This window comes from Hylobates moloch, unplaced genomic scaffold, assembly GCF_009828535.3.
Source record: "Hylobates moloch isolate HMO894 unplaced genomic scaffold, HMol_V3 SCAFFOLD_17, whole genome shotgun sequence".
Taxonomy (NCBI): Eukaryota; Metazoa; Chordata; class Mammalia; order Primates; family Hylobatidae; genus Hylobates; species Hylobates moloch.
In genome coordinates this window covers 76,285,101-76,298,313 of record NW_026652292.1, presented here as the reverse complement: position 1 = coordinate 76,298,313, position 13,213 = coordinate 76,285,101, and the positions used below count along the sequence as shown (strand labels likewise).

General features: G+C 47.1%; 1 long non-coding RNA gene across 2 annotated transcripts in view; it reads right to left on the bottom strand.

The window, feature by feature from the left end:
- The window catches only part of LOC116457021 (uncharacterized), a 55,561-nt gene that overhangs the window by 7,046 nt on the left and 35,302 nt on the right, over positions 1 to 13,213 (bottom strand). For both annotated transcript variants that reach the window (XR_004244882.2, XR_009210659.1), the window contains 2 exons: positions 12,213 to 12,368; positions 1,707 to 1,740 (listed from right to left, as the gene is read on the bottom strand). This is a non-coding gene — a long non-coding RNA (uncharacterized LOC116457021). The remainder of the gene's footprint in view (positions 1 to 1,706; positions 1,741 to 12,212; positions 12,369 to 13,213) is intronic.

The following is a 13,213-nucleotide window of genomic DNA, read 5'->3' as shown; positions in this document are numbered from 1 at the left end:
TATTTGCTATCTGTCCCTTTACAGAAAAACTTTGCCGGCACCTGACCTATGCTAAAAAGCCCTTCAAAGAAACAAATAATCTTATTCATGTCTACATCCCATGAAGACTGAGTGGTGCTGGGGCACAGAAGGTGTTTCATAAATGTGTGTTGGGTTAATTCGGGAGCTTGAATCTCCAGACGCACAGTGGCTCACACACTTACGTGTGCATCAGAATCACAGTGGGCATTTGTTAAAATGCAAGTTCCAGATTCCCAAAAGTGTGATTTGAGAGTCCTGGGGTGAAACCAGAGAATATGCATTTTATTAATTACACATTTCCAAGGTGAGTCTGACGGTGATAGACCTTAAATTAATCCTATCAAGAGACATTGATGATGACACAGGGAATCAAGTGGGTTTCCAGCAGCATAGTGGATGGATCAGATAACCTGAAAACCCTCCTGCTATTTGCTTAAGAAAAACATGCAAAACTTAATTAAATGCAGAGTTAAGTTCATAAAGTCAAATAAAGGAAACTTGCAGGGCACAAAGGAGTGGCAGGAACTGACAACCAGAGCAATCCATGTGAGCTTACCTGTGGCTGCCCTGGGGCAGGGATTAGAGGGTAGGCTTTGGTAACTTAAAGGCTGGGGTGTTCATGGGCCAGCTGAGGTCAGGAGACAAGACCTGAGGCCCATGCATGATGGGGAGTTAGAATTGAGGACATCACCATAAAGCAGGGACCCTTAACAGATTATAACCCTGGAGAAGAGTGGGTTAGAAGAACCTCCCACTGGCCCCAGCAGCTGCCCAACAAGCTGGTCTCTCTCAACTGTATCATCCTTTAAGAATTCACTGGGCGCCGTGGCTCACGCCTGTAATCCCAGCACTTTGGGAGGCCGAGGCGGGCAGATCACAAGGTCAGGAGATCAAGACCATCCTGGCTAACATGGTGAAACCCTGTCTCTACTAAAAATACAAAAAATTAGCCGGGCATGGTGGCAGGTGACTGCAGTCCCAGCTACTCAGGTGGCTGAGGCAGGAGAATGGTGTGAACACGGGAGGCAGAGCTTGCAGTGAGCTGAGATCATGCCACCGCACTCCAGCATTTGAGCAAGTCTCAAAAAAAAAAAAAAAGAATTCACATCCACTGAATGTAAACTAGCACAACCACTATGGAAAATGGTGTGGAGATTCCTTAAAGAACTAAAAGTAGAACTACCATTCAATCCAGCAATCCCATTACTGGTTATCTACCCCAAGGAAAAGAAGTCATTATATGAAAAAGATACTAGCACATGCATGTTTATAGCAGCACAATTCACAGTTGCAAAAATATGGAACCAACCTAAGTGTCCGTCGACCAACAAGTGGACAAAGAAAATGTCATATATATATACATATATATATGTATATATATATATGACAGAGTACTACTCAGTCATAAAAAGAAATGAATTAATGGCATTTGCAGCAACCTGGATGAGATTGGTGACTGTTATTCTAAGTGAAATAACTCAGGAATGGAAAACCAAACATCATATGTTCTCACTCGTAAGTGGGAGCTAGGCTATGAGAATGCAAAGGCATATGCATGACATAATGGACTTTGAGAACTCAGAGGGAAATGGGGTGAGGGATAAAAGACTACAAATTGGGTGCAGTGTATACTTCTCGGGTGATGGGTGCAACAAAATCTCACAAATCACCACTAAAGAACTTACTCATGTAACCAAATGCCACTTGTTCTCCAATAACCTATGAAAATAAAAAAAAAAATTAGAAAAAATATTTCACACCCATAGCTTGTCTGCATTCATATTTACTGTTAGCATTGATACTTCCCATGTAGCTGAAAGAACCTTGAAGCAGAGAAATCTACCTAAAAGGCCAGGCTCGTCTCATGAATCAATATTTGTTGATTGTTTACCAAATTAAGGTAGTAGCCCAGTGTTGATGAGGATGAGTGTCTGAGATGCCCAGAAGAAGCATATGCAAAATTTCCTTGGAGATGTATTCCTCAACCTTAGCTGCAAGGTATGTCTGCTGAAGATAAGCTCACACACCACAATCACAAAACAGTGGGAACAAGCTGACAGACGCAACCAAGTGCAAATAACAGAACTATCATAACCTACTGTTTCTCACCACTTTCCTGACAACACCTGATTCCAGCCACCACCTCCTCTACCTGGGATGACTGATTTTGCCCTTGTTGTCACTGCAGTGTCTTCACTTTGGCAATCAGAGTGATTCTGTTAAAACATAATCTGATCATGTCTCTCCTCTGCTCAAAATCTTCCAAAGCCTTTTCCATCTGATGCAGAGTAAAAGCCATGAGACTTTGCATCCCCCAACCCCTCACTGTCTTTCAGTCCTCATTTTTTATAGTCCCACTCTCTCCCACTCTAGACTCAAGGGCATCCTGTGTTCCCCAATCACTCCAGGACTTTACTATTTGTTTTACTTATTCCATCTTGTTTATTCATCTTGCTTGTTGTCTGTTTTCTCTGTTATATTGTAAGTTCAAAACAGATACTTTGTTTTGTTCCTTTGTCTCTGGTATCTAAAACAGTGCCTAGCACATACTAGATGCTCAGTAAATGTTGAATAAGTGAATGAATGAATGAAGACAAAAGAAAACCACTGCAGAATTTGAATAAAAGATAGAACTTGCTCATACTAATGCTTTACAAAAATCGCTCTTCACATTAGGACTGCAATTATTGCTCACCTACTGTATACATGTATGGATTTAATTGCCATGGTTACCATGTGAGGTCAAGGGGAAGGAAACTATTTTTATCCCTACTTTGTAGATGAGTACAAAATGCTTCCATGATTTAATGGCTCACCCAACTTCATACAACTGGTGGGTCTGAATTGGACCTATGCTTTAAGATTCCTCATTATGACTCTTACTTTTGCATTTACCACCCTTCCCCTAGATTCAAGTTTCAACGTGAAATACCTCTTGAATATGAAGGATTTAGAGCTCGAAACCTCAAATCAAATGTTACCTTAAACACCAATCCCAGGGATGAAATGTCATTTAATGAGGTGTCTCGTAGCAGGATTATCTGTGCAGATATTTCACCAAGGAAGGGTGGAAGGTGGGAAGTGGCTGCCTCAAGAAGGTCAATTTTGATGTGGTTGAGGTGAGGTGGGAAGCTCACCCAATGGGACATAGAAATCCTACCCTCCAGCCCAGCTCCACCCCCAACTAGCTTTATAGCAGCTGGCAGTTTCCCTGACCACCCTGGGTCTGTTTCCTCATCAACAAATAGAGAGAAGCTCAAACTAAAGTAATATTATGTCTTTCCCAGCCCTAAAGGCTGTGCTTAAGGAGTTGATGGCTGAGTTTGGGAGACCAAAGTGCTGGTTCACTTTCTCTATTAAACACTTCATTGACCATTTCCCTGTGCATGAAATAAACCTAAACATACTTCTCAGCCTCTCCAGCAACGCTCATAACTCTTAACCACTCACATTGTTTGACTGACCTGATACAGAGCGCCATGCTTAAAGCTCAGGGTTGGAGACCTGGGCTTGAATCCTTACTCCACCTCTCAAGCTAGACATCCCTCAGTGAGTGAGTTAACCTTCCCTCATCTGGAAAGGGGAGATCATCCCAGCTCCACCTGTGTGGAGGGGAACTCAATGGAATTAGTGCCATAAAGTACTGGGGACCCACCCATTAGAAGAAATTGCTTTCCATCATTGAGAATCATCAGACCCTCGGCTGGGGAGGGAACATGATTCCAGGACTCACAGTGTTGTGATGGGAAGACCTTCATCAGTTCATCTCCCTGCTCTGAGCCAGAGTCCACCAGGAACACATTACATTTGTGCTTTTGGCATGAAATATCTGGCTTTAACAACACAGACTTGCAGAGAAATGAAAGGACAATTTGCAAACATCAATATCCAAAGGCCCAAGGGGATATTGCCAGCCACACAATCCATCAAAAATAAACAGTGATGGATTTTATTGGGAAGATGTGATTTGTTAGCAGAGCTTTATCCTGAGAATGCTTCCTGAGGCTTGGAGGCAGGCCATGTGGGGAAAGGGCTGCAGAATCCCTACCCACTTCCCCAGCTCTTTCTCACAGCCTTTGCTTCTCTGCCCCACTGCACTGCATCACACCTACACTCTGTCACTTCCAGCACCACACAGGTCATTCTCTCTGGTGGACTGCTCCCCTACCCCATCGGGGCAAATTCTCCAAAATCAGTAGATCAGTCTCTGTTTAAAACTGACCTCTGGCTACGTACAGTGGATCATGCCTGTAACCCTAGCACTTTGAGAGGCTGAGGTGAGATGGTAACTTAAGGCAAGGAGTCCAAGACCAGCCTAGGCAACATAGCAAGACCCTGTCTCTACAAAAAAACATTTTTTAATTAGCTGAGCGTGGTGGCACATGCCTGTAGTCCCTGCTACTCAGGAGGCTGAGGTGGGAGGATCACTTGAGCTGAGGAGGTCATGAGCTGCAGTCCTGCCATTGCACTCCTGCCTGGGCAACAGAGTGAGTCAATAAATGATAGATAGATAGATAGATAGATAGATAGATAGATAGATAGATAGATAAGATAGACAGATAGGTAGATGATAGATTAGATAGATAGATAGATAGATAGATAGATAGATAATAGATAGATGGATAGATAGATAGATAGATAGATAGATAGATAGATAGATAGATAGATAGATCGATCTGACCTCCCACAGGACAGGCCCCATCAGGTTGGCGCCCTCTGGGTTGGCTCTCTTATCTGCCTGTGGATGCTGCCTCGTAGCACTTTTCGCACTGGTGGTTCATAAATGATGTGTATAATTCACTGTTTGGTGTTCACCACTCCCATGAGATAATAGAGAAGGGAAGAGCCGACAGAACAGGTGACTGTCCAGTTTACTGCTGTCACTGGGCCTGACATTTAGTAAGTTCCAAGTTGTCACATGAACAAATGAGAAGGAAGAAAACCAATATTTTTTGAGTTCCTCCTACAAGCTATTGTCTCATTTCTTCCTCTTTACCTTCAGGGAGGTAGAGCTTTCAGATGAGAAAACAGACTCACAGAGACAAGAAAATAGTCCAAGGTCTCCCAGCCAAGAAGAGAGGGAGTCAGGAATCAACTCCAGCGTGACACAAAACCTTTCCATGACCCTCGCAGTTCCATCCTCTGGGATTCCAAGTGATCCTCTGTAGTCTGTGAAGTCACTCTGATAGGGGCCTCCACATTCTGGATATTAAGTGGGTATCAAGTCACTGGCATAAGGAAACATTCATGGAACACAAGTCTCCCTTTTCTTCTCAGTCCTGTGCAACTTTGAGAGTTTCACAATTTGCTTGAATATATCTTGGCAATTTCAGGGTGTGGAAAGGCTTCATCCCACTTTGCCTGACCCAGGAGTGGAGGATGGAGGAGGCTGAGAGGGGTTGGAAATGCCTGACCAGACTGAGCACAGAGGGGTGATCTGTGGGGCTCTCATGAAAGCAGACAGGGCTTAGTGAGGCAAGGCTTCCGTCGGGCACGGGCAATTCGGTGGGGTCACTGAGGCTTCAGTGCCAGCACAATGGCGTTCCAGGAGGCCAGCTGGAGGGAAAACAAGATTACACAAATCCCCCGGCTCATGGACTCATCAGGGTAATGAGGCTTGATGCCTGCTGCTTGGTGGTAAAAGAAATTAATTGTGGCTCCCGTGCCTGCCTCCCACTGCAGAAGATGGAGCCTCTGGCTGCACATACATGGACCTGCTCCTAACACACTGGCCTTAACTGTGGCCTTGAGAGAAAGTCTTCCTCCTTCCTTCCACCCTCCATCCATCAAATATTATGAAGCAGTCAGTCCTCCCTTTGAAATTTACCTACTGCCTCTCTGACCTTGACAGGAAGAATATACTATGTATAATGATCGTGATGACCAACATTTGGGTGTTTATAATGTGCCATTCACATGCCATAGGCCATATAATGCCCACAACAATCTGATGAGATGGGGACTGTTATTATCCCATTTCACAGTTGAGGAAACAGAGACTTGGGGAAGGAAGTAACTTTCCCAAGATGCAGAGCCAAGATCTGAACCAGGCATCAGAATTGCAGTGGGAGCACAGGACAGATGTCACAAATGAGGCCCTGGACTAAGCTCTCTGTCTCTCAGAGCTCCAGTCTTCTCCTCTTTTAAGTAAGTAGAGAAAGCCCCATGTCACAAGATTGGCATGAGCATGTGAAGTGGAAATGCATGTGGAGTGGGATCCCTGCATGGGACACAGAGTAGGACAGAAGAATGGTTTATGGTCCGACAGTTCATGGAAGCAGGAAGGGTCCAAAGGTCAAGGTACCTTAAAGCCTAGTGGCTTCAGGGTTCAGGCAGCTTTGGGATGGAATCCTGGCCCACTGACCTTGGACAAAACTGTAAGCTCCTCAACTGTGGAGACCTAGCTATAGGCTTCTTAATCTAGAGATGGATGGAAGGATAGATGAGTGGATGGAGAGATGGATGAGCAGATGGATGGATGCATGTATACATGCATGGATGGGTGGGTGGATGGATGGATGGATGGATGGATGGATGGATGGATGGATGGATGGATGCATGCATGGATGTATGGGTAGATGGGTGGAAATATGCATGGATGGAAAGATGGTTGAGTGGATGAATGGATGGATGGGTGGATGGATGCCTGGATACATACATGGAAGGGCGGAGGGAGGGATGGATGGATGGATGGAGGGATGGATGGATGGATGGATGGATACATGCATGGATGGAAGGATGGAGAGAACTCCAGAACTACAAGGAGGTGGCTAGCTCAATCCACCCATTCCTCTTCAAGTGACCAGAAGCCTGAAGTGGGGAAGTGACTTGTTCAAGATCACACAGGTCCAAGACTGCGAGATTCTGGCCCATTTCACTATGCTCCTCCCTCTTTTTAAGTTCCCTGGTGTCATTTATTGCTTCCTAGACTTGTAGCACAGAAACTAGATTATACCACCCACAGTCCCTGCCCTTTGCTTGGGGATCTGGAGTAGGGAAGGGAGGGAACACCTTTGTTTCTGGCTTGAGCTACACGTGGTGCTGCCTCAGTCAGTCTTCATCTTATGAATCCTCAAAAGATAGGAAGGTCGGTTCAGGTGAGTCTTGCCCTCACCTGGACTCTAACACAACCCAGATACTGGAAGACTTGAAGTCAGCAAACTTGGGGTCTAGCCCTGATTCTGTCACTAACTGGTTGTGCAACTGGGCAAAAGTCACTTAATCTCTCTAAGCCTCCAAAATAACATGTGAGGGCCATTCTGTCTCTTTTATGGTTTATGGTTTATGGATGTTGGTGAGACATAACATTCCAGGGCAAAGGTTTTCCAAAGCCATCCTGGGGGCTCAGGAGCCCAAAAAGGCAATTCAAAAGAAAACCACCTACAAAAAAAGGGAGGGCACGAGAGCCCTGGTGCCTTCTGGAAGGTTCCTCACCTATAAAGCTTCTTCAGGAGCTGAAGGAAGCTTTGCACGCAGCTCCAGATGATGGGCTTCCAGGCTGCCAGGCTGCCCAGTCACAGGAGAGGTAATGAGGCAAAGGCCCAGTTCCACCATGCCTCTTATTAAAACAGTACAAGAAACTGTCTAAACACTGGCCAGCTGCCAAGGCCACTGAGGCCTCCTGCAAGTTTGTCATTCCATGAGCTGAGAAGAGAGAACCATACTGCCGCAAAACGGCAGGGAATTCTGCCAGTCAGGGCACTTCAAAGACACTGATGTCCTTGTCCAGCAGATGCGGTGATTCCTGCAGCCTGCACAGAATGGACTTTTTACCCTGGAAGGCCCACTTTAAACAGACACGAAGGAAGGAGAGTTAGAGCTGAGCGGGAGCAGGAGCTGGGAATTGGGGGAAGCCCTCAGGCTAAGGTCAGGGCTAGCAGGGGGAAGCCACTGAGTCAGCAGAATCCTCCAATCCCTGTCGCTATTCATTAACCACCACTAGGGGACAGGGGCTGATGGGGATCCATTGTCATTCTCACAAACGGCCTGTAGAGCAGGTGCTCGGCCTAGCCCCACCTCACACAGGAGAAAACCGAGGCTCCAAAAATAAGGAAATTGCAACAGGCTTTCCAGAGGTGATTCCAGAATTTAAATCTAGGTCTGTCAACTCAAAGCTAGTGAGTCCTCTTCTCAGCCTGCACTATTCCTGCTCCTGGCCATGGCAGGACCCCAGAAGCCATTTAGTGACCCGAGGAGAAGAAGTGTGCCCCCCCCTCACTTCCCACCATCCGGGTTGAGTAGGTAGGCATTCCCACAGACTGGTTGCACCAAAGGGAAGGCGGCCAGCCTTTAGGAGCAATCAATGCCTGGCCCGCAGCATCCCACAGCCCAGAGCTCACTGCAGATCACTCTCAAACAAGCCCATGAGCTCCCCTCTCTCTGGCTGCAGGGGCTTGTTTGGCTTGGCACACAGAGCAAGTCGGGAGTGCCAGGAAGTGAACATCCTAGGAGTGACCCTCAACCAATGAGGGACAAGAGTTGGGGGATAAACACGCCATGCTCCTCACTCTGCATGGGACAACTCTGAGCTGCACCTCCACGTCCTCCTGCAGGGGCTCCCAGGGGGCTAAGCCCCAGTTGCCCTCAGCGAAGACTGAAGACCTGACCATCTCCCCCCTTGATTGACTTTCCCTCCCTTCCTGCCTCACTTTCCTTTCCTTCCCTGTGCTTCCTGGATCATCACCAAATAAATTGCTTGAACCAATCCTTGTCTCAGGATCTGTTTGGGGGAATTTAAATTTAGATACCATCCTGTGAGTAACAGGTGCCGTGCAAAAGGGGAACCCCCAAACGAAAGAGGCAGGGGTAGCTCCAGGCCACATTTTTACTCAAAGCCTCACCTCTGACTCATTCTCAACTTCTTCCTGCCACTGGATCGCACTTTTTTTGTTGTTGTTGTTTTTTTGAGACAGAGTTTTCCTCTTGTTGCCCAGGTTGGAGTTCAATGGTGCAATCTCGGCTCACTGCAACCTCTGCTTCCCGGATTCAAGCAATTCTCGTGCCTCAGCCTCCCAAGTAGCTGGGATTACAGGTGTGTGCCACCATGCCAGGCTAATGTTGTATTTTCAGTAGAGATAGGATTTCTCCTTGTTGGTCAGACTGGTCTTGAACTCCTGACCTCAAGTGGTCCATCTGCCTTGATCTTCCGAAATGCTGGGATTACAGACATGAGCCACTGCGCCTGGCCTGCACCTCTTTCAATTATCTGGGTACTCACCTGGTGACATGTTTCCACTTTCCTTCCCACTTTGTATGATGGTTAATTTTTCTTTTTTTTTTTTTTGAGACAAAGTCTTGCTCTGTCACCCAGGTTGGAGTGCAGTAGCACAATCTTGGCTCACTGCAACCTCCACCTCCTGGATTCAATTGATTCTCATGCTTCTCAGCCTCTCGAGTAGCTCGGATTACAGGCGCATGTCACCACGCCCGGCTAATTTTTGCATTTTTTGTAGAGACAAGGTTTCGCTATGTTGGCCAGGCTGGTCTTGAACTCCTGACCTCAGATAATCCACCTGCCTTGGCCTCCCAAAGTGCTGGCATTACAGACGTGAGCCACTGCGCCTGGCCATGATGGTTAATTTTATGTGTCCGCTTAACTAGATCAAGGGGTGTCCAAATATTCTGCTAAACGTTATTTTTTGTGTGCCTGCCAGGTTGTTTCTGGATGAGATGAGCATTTAAATGGGTGAACTGAGAAAGGCAGGTGGGCCTCCTCAGTGCGGGTGGGCCTCGTCCAATCTGTTGCAGGCTCAAATAGAACAAAAGGTGGAAGAAGGGAGAATGTGTCCCTTTTCTTTGCCTGACGGGTTGAGCTGGGACTTGGGTTTTTCTTGCCCTCAGGCTGAGACTTGCACCATCAGCCCTCCTGGTTCTTGGGCCTCTGGACTGCACTGAACTCCACTGCCAGCTTTCTTGGGTCTCCAGTGTGGGGGATTTCTCAGCCTCCATAATCTCGTGAGCCAATTCCTCATAATAAATTTTGTGTGTGTGTCTGCGTGTGTGTATGTGTGTGTGTGTGTGTGCACATCCTATGAATTCTGTTTCTCTGGAGAGCCCTGACTAATACACCTTGCCACAGAGATCAGACTTTGGGGCCAGTTCCAAGGTCCCTACATCACGTTTTCTGCCTGGAGTCACTCAGGTAGGTGCTATCCCTCGGACCCTGAGCCCAGCCACGCCTTCCCCTGGGCCAGCCTTCTGGCGATAGGATTGCCAAATGTGCCTCATTCTCACTTATTTTCTTCAACACTCCCGGGCATTTTACTCCACAGAGCAGCATACATCTGCCTTGGGCCACTGGGTGGACAATGATATCATTTAACAAAGGGGACATCCAGGGTGATGAGCCAGTTTAGGGAAGGAAAAAGTGTTGAGTGGGAAGTCCCGAGGGACTGCTGGGAGAAATGCCTTAGGGTGGCTCAAGCCATAAAGCTCAGGCTTAGCTGACTGAATGGATCTGAGAGGTTTTTGCCCAAACAGCTGGTGGGCAAAGCCATCAGAGTGGGTGAGGGTCCCCAGAGGCCAAACCTGAGACAGATTTTGAGGGGTCCAGAGTTTATACAATTTGGAGAATGGGGAAGTGCTTATTAAGAAACAAGGCCAGGTGTGGTGGCTCACACCTGTAATCCCAGCACTTTGGGAGGCCAAGGTGGGCAGATCACCTGAGGTCAGGAGTTCAAGACCAACCTGGCCAACATGGTAAAACCCTGTATCTACTAAAAATACAACAAAATTAGCCAGGCTTGGTGGCAGGTGCCTGTAATCCCAGCTACTCAGCAGGCTGAGGCAGGAGAATCGCTTGAACCCGGGAGGCAGAGGTTGCAGTGAGCCTAGATTGCATCTCAGTACTTCAGCCTGGGTGACAGATAGAGACTCTCTCAAAACAAAAAAAAAAACAGAAAGAGAAACAAAACCCAGAAAATTGTGAAAACAAAATCGCAAGGCCTTTCTCAGACCTGGGTAGAGACCCATGCAAGTGAGGGACACTGAAGCTTAAGCTTCATGCTTCACTGTATACTTACATCTGAGTGAGGTCTAACAGACAGGTACATTGTAGTGACATTACTTTCTAACTTTCTGTCTCCATCACTAGAGTGTTAGTGTCTTGTGTTATGGAATTAATTATGTCAGGTTCACCTGTAGCCCCAGGGCTTTGCACAGTGAATGGCTCTATCAGCAGAGTTCAGTCAAGGAAACAGAAATGTGTCTAGGTATTTTTGGCAGCAAGGCATTCAGTATGAGGAAATAAATAGGTGCTAGAAAACTGTTGGATGAGCTGGAGGAGTGAAAGTGATAAGGCTGTTACTGGGCTTTAGGCTTCAAGGTCACTTTGCTTTGATGCTGAACTCAGAATACTGTAGGCAATCCCAGCTGATGCCCCACTAGTCCCTCACCCATGAACTGATAGAGAGTATGACCACTGCAAAGCTCACTCCTGCCAGAGCCTGCCCACCAGCTGCCACTGCCAGAGCAAATTCTGCTTTCCAAATGTGCACACGTGCTTCTCATTGGCAGAGCCTAATTTTTTTTTTTTTTTTTTTAGACAATGTCTCACTCTGTCACCCAGGCTGGAGTGTAGTGGTGTGGTCTCGGCTCACTGCTACCTCCACCTCCTGGGTTCAAGCAATTCTCCTGCCTCAGCCTCCCGAGTAGCTGGGACTACAGGTGTGTACCACCATGCCCAGATAATCTTTGCATTTTTAGTAGATACAAGGTTTCACCATGTTGACCAGGATGGTCTCAATCTCCTGACCTCGTGATCTGCCCACCTCAGCCTCCCAAAGTGCTGGGATTACAGGTGTGAGCCACCGCGCCAGGCTGGCGGAGCCTAAATTTTATCCAGAAACTTAGCAGCAAGGGAACATAGGAAATACATTTCATCCCCTATGAATTAGCAGGGTTGGGAAGTTCATAGGAAGGGATACAAATAGATGCAAATTGTCCAAAGAAGACATTTAGAACAATGGCACAGAGTGGGTGCTGTATGAGTTATTGATCATGGTGTAGGAGATTACCCCAAAACTTAGTGGCTTGAAACAACAGTTATTATCTCGTGGTTTCTGTGGGTCAGAAATCCAGGCACAGCTTATCTGGGTGCTCTGCTTCACAGTCTCTGGCTGACGCCATCAAGGTGTGTCAGTCCAGGGGCTGTGATGTCATGGGAAGACTCCAAGGGGGAAGGGTCTACTCACTCAGTGGCTGTTGGCAGTGTTCAGTTCCATGTGGCTGCTGACTGGGGGCCCCGGTTCCTCACTGATTTTTGGCTGAAAGTCACCTTCAGTTTCTTGCCACACGGCCTCCTGCTGGTTTCATCAAAGGACGCAAGCCAAGAAGTCAACAGAAAGAATCTGCTAGCAAGACAGAAACCATGGTCTTTTTAGAACCTAACCACAGAAGTGACATCCCATCATTTTTGCCATATTCTATGGTTAGAAATGATTCGCTAGGTCCAGCCCACAGTGAAGGGCAGGTGCTTACACAAGGGTGTGAGTACCAGGAGGAGGAAATCATTGGGGTCATCTTTGGAAGCTCTCTGCAATACTTGGTGGAAACCTGAGTGAGGAAAGACCAAGAGCGAGAGACAATGGAGTCTGGTGCTCCAGGGGGAGGCCTCTGGCTGTCCACACACAGCTTCACATGGTCATGGTGTCCCAATGGCACCACCTGGAAAAGGGTTCCCAGAGGTGGCCAGGCTGGAGAACGGAGGAGGACTGCTCCACTGGGACCAATGCATATGACATGGATGGATAAACTGCATGTCAAATTCTCTTCTGTTTTGTTTATTTGTTTTGAGACAGGGTCTCACTCTCTTGCCCAGGCTGGAGTGCAGTGGTGTGATCTCAGCTCACTGCAGCCTCAAACCCCAAGGCTCAAGTGATCCTCCCATCTCAGCCTCACAAGTAGTTGAGACTACAGGCGCACACTGCCATGCTTGGCTAATTATTTTATTTTTATTTTCTGTAGAGATGAGGTCTTGCTATGTTGCCCAGACTGGTCTTGAACTCCTGGGCTCAACTGATCCACCCTCCTTGGCCTTCCAAAGTGCTGGGACTGCAGGTGTGAGCCACCGCATCTGGCCCCAAGTACCCTTTTACAATGAGAAAGGTAACTGGCACGGGGTCCAGAAGGTAGACTCAGCCAGATGTCTTGTGTATGGATCATTGTCTCAATTTGATTTAATCTTGCCTTCTCC